Source organism: Centroberyx gerrardi, chromosome 23 (genome assembly GCF_048128805.1).
Source record: "Centroberyx gerrardi isolate f3 chromosome 23, fCenGer3.hap1.cur.20231027, whole genome shotgun sequence".
Lineage (NCBI taxonomy): Eukaryota > Metazoa > Chordata > Actinopteri > Beryciformes > Berycidae > Centroberyx > Centroberyx gerrardi.
The window spans coordinates 24,847,817-24,862,452 of record NC_136019.1 but is presented as its reverse complement, the minus strand read 5'-3'; positions in this window follow the sequence as shown (position 1 = coordinate 24,862,452).

Genomic DNA, 14,636 nt, shown 5'->3' with positions numbered 1-14,636 from the left:
GCTAGAGTGCGTGATGTCACAACTCACTCTAGCAGACTTTACAGGCCATACTTTTCACTAAATTCACACATTTTAAAACTGTGGCAGTTCACACAACTTTAATACTACATACACATATTATACATCAAACCCTTCAGCTACTTCTGCTCTCACTCACAATGTCAATATATAAGCGATGCGATGTATAGTTTTTGAGATATTAACGTTTGTTTGACATTAGTGTTCCACTCTATTTCACAGTAGTTTCTGCTGCTTTTTACTTCTTAGTATTATTACATTTTAGTACATTTCTAACATTATTACTTGTCACTGCCTTCCTACTCTTCATACTGCCAGTACCTTCCAGCTTTTCACATAAGCCTTCCTACTAACAGATAGTTTGTTAGCCTTCGTAGTCTTCCTATCAACTACATATTTTTATACCTTTTTACTTCTTAGTACTGTTACATTTTAGTACATTTCTAACTATTACTTGTCACTTTCGTATTTTCTGTTTTTTTCTACTGAATATATAACTACTCTTCATACTATTCATTCTTTTTGTACCTTTCATCTTTTATATATAAGCCTTCCTACTCTTCCTACTGTTCATACTACTAGTACCTTCCAGCTTTTCACATAAGCCTTCCTACTCTTCCTACCAACTGCACATTTTTATACCTTTTTACTTCTTAGTACTGTTACATTTTAGTATATTTTAGTACATTTCCACTCTATTTCACAGTAGTTTCTGCTGCTCTCTTACACATGCAGCTCTTCTGCTTATTTCAATCTTCTCCATTTCAACGTGTCTTTTACATACTTTCATACCTTTTTTACTTGTTAGTATTATTACATTTTAGTACATTTCTAACATTATTACTTGCCACTGCCTTCCTACTCTTCATACTACTAGTACCTTCCAGCTTTTCACATAAGCCTTCCTACTAACAGATAGTTTGTTCTCCTTCGTAGTCTTCCTATCAACTACATATTTTTATACCTTTTTACTTCTTAGTATTTTTACATTTTAGTACATTTCCACTCTTTTTCACAGTAGTTTCTGCTGCTCTGCTCTCTTACACATGCAGCTCTCGTGCTTATTTCACTCCTCTCCATTTCAACATGTCTTTTACATACCTTTTTTACTTCTTAGTATTATTACATTTTAGTACATTTCTAAAATTATTACTTGTCACTGCCTTCCTACTCTTCATACTACTACTACCTTCCAGCTTTTCACATAAGCCTTCCTACTCTTCCTATCAACTGCACATTTTTATACCTTTTTTACTTCTTAGTATTATTACATTTTAGTACATTTCTAACATTATTACTTGTCACTGCCTTCCTACTCTTCATACTACTAGTACCTTCCAGCTTTTCACATAAGCCTTCCTACTCTTCCTACCAGCTGCACATTTTTATACCTTTTTACTTCTTAGTATTGTTACATTTTAGTATATTTTAGTACATTTCCACTCTATTTCACAGTAGTTTCTGCTGCACTCTTACACATGCAGCTCTTCTGCTTTTTTCACTCTTCTCCATTTCAACATGTCTTTTACATATTTTCATACCTTTTTTACTTCTTAGTGTTATTACATTTTAGTACATTTCTAACATTATTACTTGTCACTTTCGTATTTTCTGTTTTTTCTACTGAATATATATCCACTCTTCTTACTATTCATACTTCTTGTACCTTTCAGCTTTTATATATAAGCCTTCCTACTCTTCCTACTGTTCATACTACTTGTACCTTCCAGCTTTTCACATAAGCCTTCCTACTCTTCCTACCAGCTGCACATTTTTATACCTTTTTACTTCTTAGTATTGTTACATTTTAGTATATTTTAGTACATTTCCACTCTATTTCACAGTAGTTTCTGCTGCTCTCTTACACATGCAGCTCTTGTGCTTATTTCACTCTTCTCCATTTCAACGTGTCTTTTACATACTTTCATACCTTTTTTACTTGTTAGTATTATTACATTTTAGTACATTTCTAACATTATTACTTGTCACTGCCTTCCTACTCTTCATACTACCAGTACCTTCCAGCTTTTCACACAAGCCTTCCTACTAACAGAAAGTTTTTTTAGCCTTCGTAGTCTTCCTACCAACTACATATTTTTATACCTTTTTACTTCTTAGTACTCTTACATTTTAGTACATTTTAGAACATTCCCACTCTATTTCACAGTATTTTCTGCTGCACTCCTCCTCTCTTACACATGCAGCACTTGTGCTTATTTCACTCTTCTTCATTTCAACATGTCTTTTACATATTTTCATACCTTTTTTACTTGTTAGTATTATTACATTTTAGTACATTTCTAACATTATTACTTGTCACTGCCTTCCTACTCTTCATACTACTAGTACCTTCCAGCTTTTCACATAAGCCTTCCTACTCTTCCTACCAACTGCACATTTTTATACCTTTTTACTTCTTAGTACTGTTACATTTTAGTATATTTTAGTACATTTCCACTCTTTCACAGTAGTTTCTGCTGCTCTCTTACACATGCAGCTCTTCTGCTTATTTCACTCTTCTCCATTTCAACGTGTCTTTTACATACTTTCATACCTTTTTTACTTCTTAGTATTATTACATTTTACTACATTTCTAACATTATTACTTGTCACTGCCTTCCTACTCTTCATACTACCAGTACCTTCCAGCTTTTCACATAAGCCTTCCTACTAACAGAAAGTTTTTTTAGCCTTCGTAGTCTTCCTACCAACTACATATTTTTATACCTTTTTACTTCTTAGTACTGTTACATTTTAGTACATTTTAGAACATTCCCACTCTATTTAACAGTATTTTCTGCTGCACTCCTCTCTTACACATGCAGCACTTGTGCTTATTTCACTCTTCTTCATTTCAACATGTCTTTTACATATTTTCATACCTTTTTTACTTGTTAGTATTTTTACATTTTAGTACTTTAATAACATTATTACTTGTCACTTTCTTACTTTCTGTTTTTTTCTACTGAATATATACCTACTCTTCATAGTCTTCATACCTGCTATTCATACTCCTTGTACCTTTCAGATTTTACAAAATAGCCTTCCTACTAACTATCTCCTTCCACCTTTTACACATAAGCCTTCCTACATATACTATTATGAAATTTTAGTACATTTCTAACATTATTACTTATCACTTTGACACTCATTACAGCTCCTTCACAGAAGTGTTTTAAACTGCCACATTTCTCACAGTTTTAACATTACATACACATATTATACTTTGCTTCAGCCGTTTCAGTTTGAACAGACAGTCATGTTCGAAAACACGCGTGCACACACACAAACATACAGCTGCTGGTATGTACACATCCACCCCCACGCACACACACACACAGACAGAAATATGTGACATAGATACAGCCATAGGATAAGAAAGAGGGAAAGAGGAGAGTGATAGACCAGTCACAGACAGCCAACAGAAAGGGTGAGCTGTACCCACACTAAACTGCACCAGTGCCACAGTTTGCACGCTCAGCAATCACACGCATTTTCTCCAGAAAATGCACCTTTCTAGTATTGCAGATAATATTCCCCACCGTACATTTCTTCGGCACCTAACTCCTTCCACATACTTTCACCTAGAGGCTCCGTTCAAACTTTCCACTGTTCGGCTTCTTTAGGAGATGCGTGCTTGTATTTTTATAAGCAATCTGATTTCTACTTTTTAAAATATTCTACTTTTTTCTATTTTTCTGTTTTACAATGTAAGTCTATGGGAGGACTGTTCGAACACTAGAGTGCGTGATGTCATCACGCACTCTAGCAGACTCTACAGACTGTAGAGGCTGTGATTGTCACTAAATATTCAATTTTCTTAAACTGTCATCACTCCCACAACATTCACACTACATCCACATATTAGATATCAAACTGTTCTGCTACTTCTTCTGCCACTCACAATGTCAATATCTAAGCCATAATGTTTATACTTTTTGAGTTAGGGCTGTTTGTTCAACACTAGTGCAAAACTGTGTTTTACAGTACTTTTCTCTCCTTTGAACAGCCTTGTCTTGTACACTTTTCAAAACTGTCACTATTCCCACAATTTTCACACTACAGACATATATTTTACATCAAAGTCTTTGGCTATTTCTTCTGTCACTCACAATGTAAATATCTAAGTGATAGCACTTGTAGTTTTTGAGTTAGGGACGTTTGTTCAACACTACTGCTTTACAGTCTTTTGACTACTTTAAACAGCTTTTTCTTTTTACACTTGCAGTATTTAAACTGTAGTACCTCCCACAATTTTCACACTACATACTTATATTATATATCAAACTCTTCACATACCTCTTCTGTGTATCACAATGTAAATATCTAAGTGATGGGATTTGTAGTTTTTGAGATATGGATGTTTGTTCGACACCAGTGCTATATTGTGTGTGCCTTTTTTGAACAGATTTTGTCTTTTAACCTTCAATCACTTCCACAACTTTAACATTAAATACATATGCTATATATTAAACTCTTCAGCTACTTCTGCTCTCACTCACAATGTAAATATATAAGCAATATGATGTATAGTTTTTGAGTTATTAACGTTTGTTCGACACTAGGGCTCCACTCTACTACTACCACTACTTTCTGTTCCACTGCTGCTCTCTTACACATGCAGCTCTTCTCCACTTGTCCTTTTTTCACTCTTCTCCATTTCAACATGTCTTTTAGATATTTTCATACCTTTTTACTTGTTAGTATTATTACATTTTAGTACATTTCTAACATTACTACTTGTCACTGCCTTCGTACTCTTCCTACTTTTCATACTACTAGTACCTTCCAGCATTTCTCTCACTCACGTTGTTGGACACACAAACTGCCACATTTCCCACAGTTTTAACATTACATACACATATACTTTGGTTCAGCCGTTTCAATTTGATACACGGTCAGTCATGTTAAGAAACACGCACACGGACACGCCGACACACACACGTGCCTACACACACCACATATGCTAGGTATTCGTTACTATGGGTTGTCACGAGCAACAGTTTGCACGTTCAGCAATCACACGCATTTTCTCCAGAAAATGCACCTTTCTAGTATTGCAGATAATATTCCCCACCGTACATTTCTTCGGCACCTAACTCCTTCCACATACTTTCACCTAGAGACTCCGTTCAAACTTTCCACTGTTCGGCTTCTTTAGGAGATGCGTGCTTGTATTTTTATAAGCAATCTGATGTCTACTTTTTAAAATATTCTACTTTTTTCTATTTTTCTGTTTTACAATGTAAGTCTATGGGAGGACTGTTCGAACGCTAGAGTGCGTGATGTCATCACGCACTCTAGCAGACTCTACAGACTGTAGAGGCTGTGATTGTCACTAAATATTCAATTTTCTTAAACGGTCATCACTCCCACAACTTTCACACTACATCCACATATTAGATATCAAACTGTTCAGCTACTTCTTGTGCCACTCACAATGTCAATATCTAACTCATAGCTTTTATACTTTTTGAGTTAGGGACGTTTGTTCAACACTAGTGCAAAACTGTGTTTTACAGTACTTTTCTCTCCTTTGAACAGCCTTGTCTTGTACACTTTTCTAAACTGTCACTATTCCCACAATTTTCACACTACAGACATATATTTTACATCAAAGTCTTTGGCTATTTCTTCTGTCACTCACAATGTAAATATCTAAGTGATAGCACTTGTAGTTTTTGAGTTAGGGACGTTTGTTCAACACTACTGCTTTACAGTCTTTTGACTACTTTAAACAGCTTTTTCTTTTTACACTTGCAGTATTTAAACTGTAGTACCTCCCACAATTTTCACACTACGTACTTATATTATATATCAAACTCTTCACATACTTCTTCCGTGTATCACAATGTAAATATCTAAGTGATGGGATTTGTAGTTTTTGAGATATGGATGTTTGTTCGATACCAGTGCTATATTGTGTGTGCCTTTTTTGAACAGATTTTGTCTTTTAACCTTCAATCACTTCCACAACTTTAACATTACATACATATGCTATATATTAAACTCTTCAGCTACTTCTGCTCTCACTCACAATGTAAATATATAAGCAATATGATGTATAGTTTTTGAGTTATTAACGTTTGTTCGACACTAGGGCTCCACTCTGTCACACTACTTTCTGTTCCACTGCTGCTCTCTTACACATGCAGCTCTTCTCCACTTGTCCTTTTTTCACTCTTCTCCATTTTAACATGTCTTTTACATATTTTCATACTTGCCACTTTCTTACTTTCTGTTTTTTTCTACTGAATATATACCTACTCTTCATACCTGCTATTCATACTCCTTATTCCTTTCAGATTTTAAAAAATAGCCTTCCTACTATCTCCTTCCACCTTTTACACATAAGCCTTCCTACATATTTTCTTACTTTTGTACTTGTTACTATTATGAAATTTTAGTACATTTCTAACATTATTACTTATCACTTTGACAGTCATTACAGCTCCTTCACAGAAGTGTTTTAAACTGCCACATTTCTCACAGTTTTAACATTACATACACATATTATACTTTGCTTCAGCCGTTTCAGTTTGAACAGACGATCCACAGTCATGTTCAAAAACACGCGCGCACACACACACACACACACACACACACACACAGACAGAAATATGTGACATAGATACAGCCATAGGATAAGAAAGAGGGAAAGAGGAGAGTGATAGACCAGTCACAGACAGCCAACAGAAAGGGTGAGCTGTACCCACACTAAACTGCACCAGTGCCACAGTTTGCACGCTCAGCAATCACACGCATTTTCTCCAGAAAATGCACCTTTCTAGTATTGCAGATAATATTCCCCACTGTACATTTCTTCGGCACCTAACTCCTTCCACATACTTTCACCTAGAGACTCCGTTCAAACTTTAAAATGTTCAGCTTGCTTAGGACATGCGTGCTTGTATTCAACTTTTTGATATCTTTTATACTTTTTAAAATATTCTACTTTTTTCTATTTTTCTATTTTACAATGTAAGTCTATGGGAGGACTGTTCAAACCATGCCCCGTTTGAACTCTAACTACTCTTTCATACTTTCAGCTACAAACTCCATTCAAACTTTAAACAGGTCACCACTTTTAGTACTTTATCACTTTAATTCAGCTTTTTGATACCCTTTGTACTTTTTGAGTAATCACAGTTTAAGTTTTAGACTTTTTTCAATCTTTATAATGGCAGCCTATGGAGCTACGCTAGAGCGCGTGATGTCATCACACACTCTAGCAGACTCTACAGACTGTAGAGGCTGTGATTTTCATTAAATATTCAATTTTCTTAAACTGTCATGACTCCCACAACTTTCACACTACATCCACATATTAGATATCAAACTGTTCAGCTACTTCTTGTGCCACTCACAATGTCAATATCTAAGCCATAACGTTTATACTTTTTGAGTTAGGGCTGTTTGTTCAACACTAGTGCTTTACAGTAATTTTGCCTATTTTAAACAGCTTTTTCTTTTTACACATGCAGTATTTAAACTGTAGTAGTTCCCACAATACACACTACATACATATATTATATATCAAAATGTTCACATACTTCTTCTGTCTCTCACAATGTAAATACCTAAGTTGTGGGATTTGTAGTTTTTTAGCTATGATGGTTTGTTCAACACTAGTGCTATACTGTTTTTGGCTGTTATGAACAGCTTTTTTCTGTTTACACATATTTGAACTGTCACAATTTCCAAAATGTTAACACTACATGCATATTTTACACATTAAAATGTTCAGCCAGTCCTGCTCTCTCTCACAGTGTAAACATCTAAGTGATGGGATTTGTAGTTTTTGAATTATGAATGTTTGAGCTCCACTTGGGCCACTGCTGGTCTCCTAATGCAGCGCTCTGCACTTGTCCATTTTCATACACACGTGGGGGGCCACACACACACTCTCTCTGTCTGTCTGTCTGTCTGTCTCACTCTACTCTCTAGCTTTTTAATAGACTATCTTTCAGTTTTTGAGATATGAATGTTTGTTCAACACCAGTGCTATACCAGGTGTGCTTATTTTGAACAGATTGTTTCTTTGAAACTTCAACCACTTCCACAACTTTAACACTACATACCATGACAGCCATAGGATAAGAAAGAGGGAAAGAGGAGAGTGATAGACCAGTCACAGACAGCCAACAGAAAGGGTGAGCTGTACCCACACTAAACTGCACCAGTGCCACAGTTTGCACGCTCAGCAATCACACGCATTTTCTCCAGAAAATGCACCTTTCTAGTATTGCAGATAATATTCCCCACCGTACATTTCTTCGGCACCTAACTCCTTCCACATACTTTCACCTAGAGACTCCGTTCAAACTTTCCACTGTCCGGCTTCTTTAGGAGATGCGTGCTTGTATTTTTATAAGCAATCTGATTTCTACTTTTTAAAATATTCTACTTTTTTCTATTTTTCTATTTTACAATGTAAGTCTATGGGAGGACTGTTCAAATGCTAGAGTGCGTGATGTCATCACGCACTCTAGCAGACTCTACAGACTGTAGAGGCTGTGATTGTCACTAAATATTCAATTTTCTTAAACTGTCATGACTCCCACAACTTTCACACTACATCCACATATTAGATATCAAACTGTTCAGCTACTTCTTCTGCCACTCACAATGTCAATATCTAACTCATAGCTTTTATACTTTTTGAGTTAGGGACGTTTGTTCAACACTAGTGCAAAACTGTGTTTTACAGTACTTTTCTCTCCTTTGAACAGCCTTGTCTTGTACACTTTTCTAAACTGTCACTATTCCCACAATTTTCACACTACAGACATATATTTTACATCAAATTCTTTGGCTATTTCTTCTGTCACTCACAATGTAAATATCTAAGTGATAGCACTTGTAGTTTTTGAGTTAGGGACGTTTGTTCAACACTACTGCTTTACAGTCTTTTGACTACTTTAAACAGCTTTTTCTTTTTACACTTGCAGTATTTAAACTGTAGTACCTCCCACAATTTTTACACTACATACTTATATTATATATCAAACGCTTCACATACTTCTTCCGTGTATCACAATGTAAATATCTAAGTGATGGGATTTGTAGTTTTTGAGATATGGATGTTTGTTCGATACCAGTGCTATATTGTGTGTGCCTTTTTTGAACAGATTTTGTCTTTTAACCTTCAATCACTTCCACAACTTTAACATTACATACATATGTTATATATTAAACTCTTCAGCTACTTCTGCTCTCACTCACAATGTAAATATATAAGCAATATGATGTATAGTTTTTGAGTTATTAACGTTTGTTCGACACTAGGGCTCCACTCTGTCACACTACTTTCTGTTCCACTGCTGCTCTCTTACACATGCAGCTCTTCTCCACTTGTCCTTTTTTCACTCTTCTCCATTTTAACATGTCTTTTACATATTTTCATACCTTTTTACTTGTTAGTATTATTACATTTTAGTACATTTCTAACATTACTACTTGTCACTGCCTTCTTACTCTTCCTACTTTTCATACTTACCTTCCAGCATTTCTCTCACTCACGTTGTTGGACACACACACTTCTCATTTTTTCACTCTTCTCCATTTTAACGTGTCTTTTACACATTTGCTCACCCTTTTCTTCTCACTATTTTTACATTTTAGTACATTTCTAACATCATTACTTATCACTTGGACACTCATTACAGCTCCTTCAAAGAAGTGTTTTAAACTGCCACATTTCCCACAGTTTTAACATTACATACACATATACTTTGGTTCAGCCGTTTCAATTTAAACAGACGATCCACGGTCAGTCATGTTAAGAAACACGCACATGGACACACCCACGCCCACACGTGCCTACACACACCACATATGCCACAGTTTGCACGCTCAGCAATCACACGCATTTTCTCCAGAAAATGCACCTTTCTAGTTGTGTGATTGCTGACTCAGCAATCACAGGTATAATATTCCCACTATTTATTGTGTGATTGCTGACTCAGCAATCACAGGTATAATATTCCCACTATTTATTATTATTATTATTATTATTATTATTATTATTATTAATCCGTACACTTTTTTGGCACCTATCTCCTCCTTCATACTTTTAGCTAGAAACTCCGTTCAAACTTTAAAATGTTCAGCTTGTTTAGGACATAGGCGCGTGTATTCAACTTTTTGATATCTATTCTACTTTTTAAACTATTCTACTTTTTTCGACTTTTTTTTACAATGGGAGTCTATGGGCGGAATGTTCAAACCATGCCCTCTTTGAACTCTAACTACTCTTTCATACTTTAAGCTAGACACTCCATTCAAACTTTAAACGGGTCACCACTTTTAGTACTTTATTACTCTTATTCAGCTTTTTCATACCTTTTGTACTTTTTGAGTAATCACAGTTTAAGTTTTATACTTTTTTAAACCTTTATAATGGCAGCCTATGGAGCTACGCTAGAGTGCGTGATGTCACAATTCACTCTAGCAGACTTTACAGGCTGTACTTTTTACTAAATTCACACATTTTTAAACTGTGACAGTTCACACAACTTTAATACTACATACACATATTATACACCAAACCCTTCAGCTGCTTCTGCTCTCACTCACAATGTCAATATATAAGCGATGCGATGTATAGTTTTTGAGATATTAACGTTTGTTTGACACTAGTGTTCCACTCTTTTTCACAGTAGTTTCTGCTGCTCTGCTGCTCTCTTACACATGCAGCTCTTCTGCTTATTTCACTCTTCTCCATTTCAACATATCTTTAACATATTTTCATACCTTTTTTACTTGTTAGTATTAATACATTTTAGTACATTTTTAACATTATTACTTGTCACTGCCTTCCTACTCTTCATACTACTAGTACCCTCCAGCTTTTCACATCAGCCTTCCTAACAGATAGTTTGTTCGCCTTCATAGTCTTCCTACCAACTACATATTTTTATACCTTTTTGCTTCTTAGTATTGTTACATTTTAGTACATTTTAGTACATTTCCACTCTTTCACAGTAGTTTCTGCTGCTCTGCTGCTCTCTTACACATGCAGCTCTTGTGCTTATTTCACTCTTCTCCATTTCAACATGTCTTTTACATATTTTCATACCTTTTTTACTTGTTAGTATTATTACATTTTAGTACATTTCTAAAATTATTACTTGTCACTGCCTTCCTACTCTTCATACTACTAGTACCTTCCAGCTTTTCACATAAGCCTTCCTACTCTTCCTACCAGCTGCACATTTTTATACCTTTTTACTTCTTAGTATTGTTACATTTTAGTATATTTTAGTACATTTCCACTCTATTTCACAGTAGTTTCTGCTGCTCTCTTACACATGCAGCTCTTCTGCTTATTTCACTCTTCTCCATTTCAACATGTCTTTTACATACTTTCATACATTTTTTACTTCTTAGTATTATTACATTTTACTACATTTCTAACATTATTACTTGTCACTGCCTTCCTACTCTTCATACTACCAGTACCTTCCAGCTTTTCACATAAGCCTTCCTACTAACAGAAAGTTTTTTTAGCCTTCGTAGTCTTCCTACCAACTACATATTTTTATACCTTTTTACTTCTTAGTACTGTTACATTTTAGTACATTTTAGAACATTCCCACTCTATTTCACAGTATTTTCTGCTGCACTCCTCCTCTCTTACACATGCAGCACTTGTGCTTATTTCACTCTTCTTCATTTCAACATGTCTTTTACATATTTTCATACCTTTTTTACTTGTTAGTATTATTACATTTTAGTACATTTCTAACATTATTACTTGTCACTGCCTTCCTACTCTTCATACTACTAGTACCTTCCAGCTTTTCACATAAGCCTTCCTACTAACAGATAGTTTGTTAGCCTTCGTAGTCTTCCTACCAACTACATATTTTTATACCTTTTTACTTCTTAGTACTGTTACATTTTAGTACATTTTAGAACATTCCCACTCTATTTCACAGTATTTTCTGCTGCACTCCTCCTCTCTTACACATGCAGCACTTGTGCTTATTTCACTCTTCTTCATTTCAACATGTCTTTTACATATTTTCATACCTTTTTTACTTGTTAGTATTATTACATTTTAGTACATTTCTAACATTATTACTTGTCACTGCCTTCCTACTCTTCATACTACTAGTACCTTCCAGCTTTTCACATAAGCCTTCCTACTAACAGATAGTTTGTTAGCCTTCGTAGTCTTCCTACCAACTACATATTTTTATACCTTTTTACTTCTTAGTACTGTTACATTTTAGTACATTTTAGAACATTCCCACTCTATTTCACAGTATTTTCTGCTGCACTCCTCTCTTACACATGCAGCACTTGTGCTTATTTCACTCTTCTTCATTTCAACATGTCTTTTACATATTTTCATACCTTTTTTACTTGTTAGTATTATTACATTTTAGTACATTTCTAACATTATTACTTGTCACTGCCTTCCTACTCTTCATACTACTAGTACCTTCCAGCTTTTCACATAAGCCTTCCTACTAACAGATAGTTTGTTAGCCTTCGTAGTCTTCCTACCAACTACATATTTTTATACCTTTTTACTTCTTAGTACTGTTACATTTTAGTACATTTTAGAACATTCCCACTCTATTTCACAGTATTTTCTGCTGCACTCCTCCTCTCTTACACATGCAGCACTTGTGCTTATTTCACTCTTCTTCATTTCAACATGTCTTTTACATATTTTCATACCTTTTTTACTTGTTAGTATTATTACATTTTAGTACATTTCTAACATTATTACTTGTCACTGCCTTCCTACTCTTCATACTACTAGTACCTTCCAGCTTTTCACATAAGCCTTCCTACTAACAGATAGTTTGTTAGCCTTCGTAGTCTTCCTACCAACTACATATTTTTATACCTTTTTACTTCTTAGTACTGTTACATTTTAGTACATTTCTAACATTATTACTTGTCACTTTCGTATTTTCTGTTTTTTTCAACTGAATATATATCTACTCTTCATACCTGCTATTCATACTCCTTGTACCTTCCAGATTTTACAAAATAGTCTTCCTACTATCTCCTTCCACCTTTTACACATAAGCCTCCCTACATATTTTCTTACTTTTGTACTTGTTACTATTATGAAATTTTAGTACATTTCTAACATTATTACTTATCACTTTGACACTCATTACAGCTCCTTCACAGAAGTGTTTTAAACTGCCACATTTCTCACAGTTTTAACATTACATACACATATTATACTTTGGTTCAGCCGTTTCAATTTGAACAGACGATCCACGGTCAGTCATGTTAAGAAACACGCACACGCCCACGCCCACACGTGCCTACACACACCACATATGCTAGGTATTCGTTACTATGGGCTGTCACGAGCAACAGTTTGCACGCTCAGCAATCACACGCATTTTCTCCAGAAAATGCACCTTTCTAGTATTGCAGATAATATTCCCCACCGTACATTTCTTCGGCACCTAACTCCTTCCACATACTTTCACCTAGAGACTCCGTTCAAACTTTCCACTGTTCGGCTTCTTTAGGAGATGCGTGCTTGTATTTTTCTAAGCAATCTGATTTCTACTTTTTAAAATATTCTACTTTTTTCTATTTTTCTGTTTTACAATGTAAGTCTATGGGAGGACTGTTCAAACCATGCCCCGTTTTAACTCTAACTACTCTTTCATACTTTCAGCTATAAACTCCATTCAAACTTTAAACAGGTCACCACTTTTAGTACTTTATCACTTTAATTCAGCTTTTTGATATCTTTTGTACTTTTTGAGTAATCACAGTTTAAGTTTTAGACTTTTTTCAATCTTTATAATGGCAGCCTATGGAGCTACGCTAGAGCACCTGATGTCATCACTCACTCTAGCAGACTCTACAGACTGTAGAGGCTGTGATTTTCATTAAATATTCAATTTTCTTAAACTGTCATCACTCCCACAACATTCACACTACATCCACATATTAGATATCAAACTGTTCAGCTACTTCTTGTGCCACTCACAATGTCAATATCTAAGCCATAACGTTTATACTTTTTGAGTTAGGGCTGTTTGTTCAACACTAGTGCTTTACAGTAATTTTGCCTATTTTAAACAGCTTTTTCTTTTTACACATGCAGTATTTAAACTGTAGTAGTTCCCACAATACACACTACATACATATATTATATATCAAAATGTTCACATACTTCTTCTGTCTCTCACAATGTAAATACCTAAGTTGTGGGATTTGTAGGTTTTTAGCTATGATGGCTTGTTCAACACTAGTGCTATACTGTTTTTGGCTGTTATGAACAGCTTTTTTCTGTTTACACATATTTGAACTGTCACAATTTCCAAAATGTTAACACTACATGCATATTTTACACATTAAAATGTTCAGCCAGTCCTGCTCTCTCTCACAGTGTAAACATCTAAGTGATGGGATTTGTAGTTTTTGAATTATGAACGTTTGAGCTCCACTTGGGCCACTGCTGCTCTCCTAATGCAGCGCTCTGCACTTGTCCATTTTCATACACACGTGGGGGGCCACACACACACTCTCTCTGTCTGTCTGTCTGTCTGTCTCACTCTACTCTCTAGCTTTTTAATAGACTATCTTTCAGTTTTTGAGATATGAATGTTTGTTCAACACCAGTG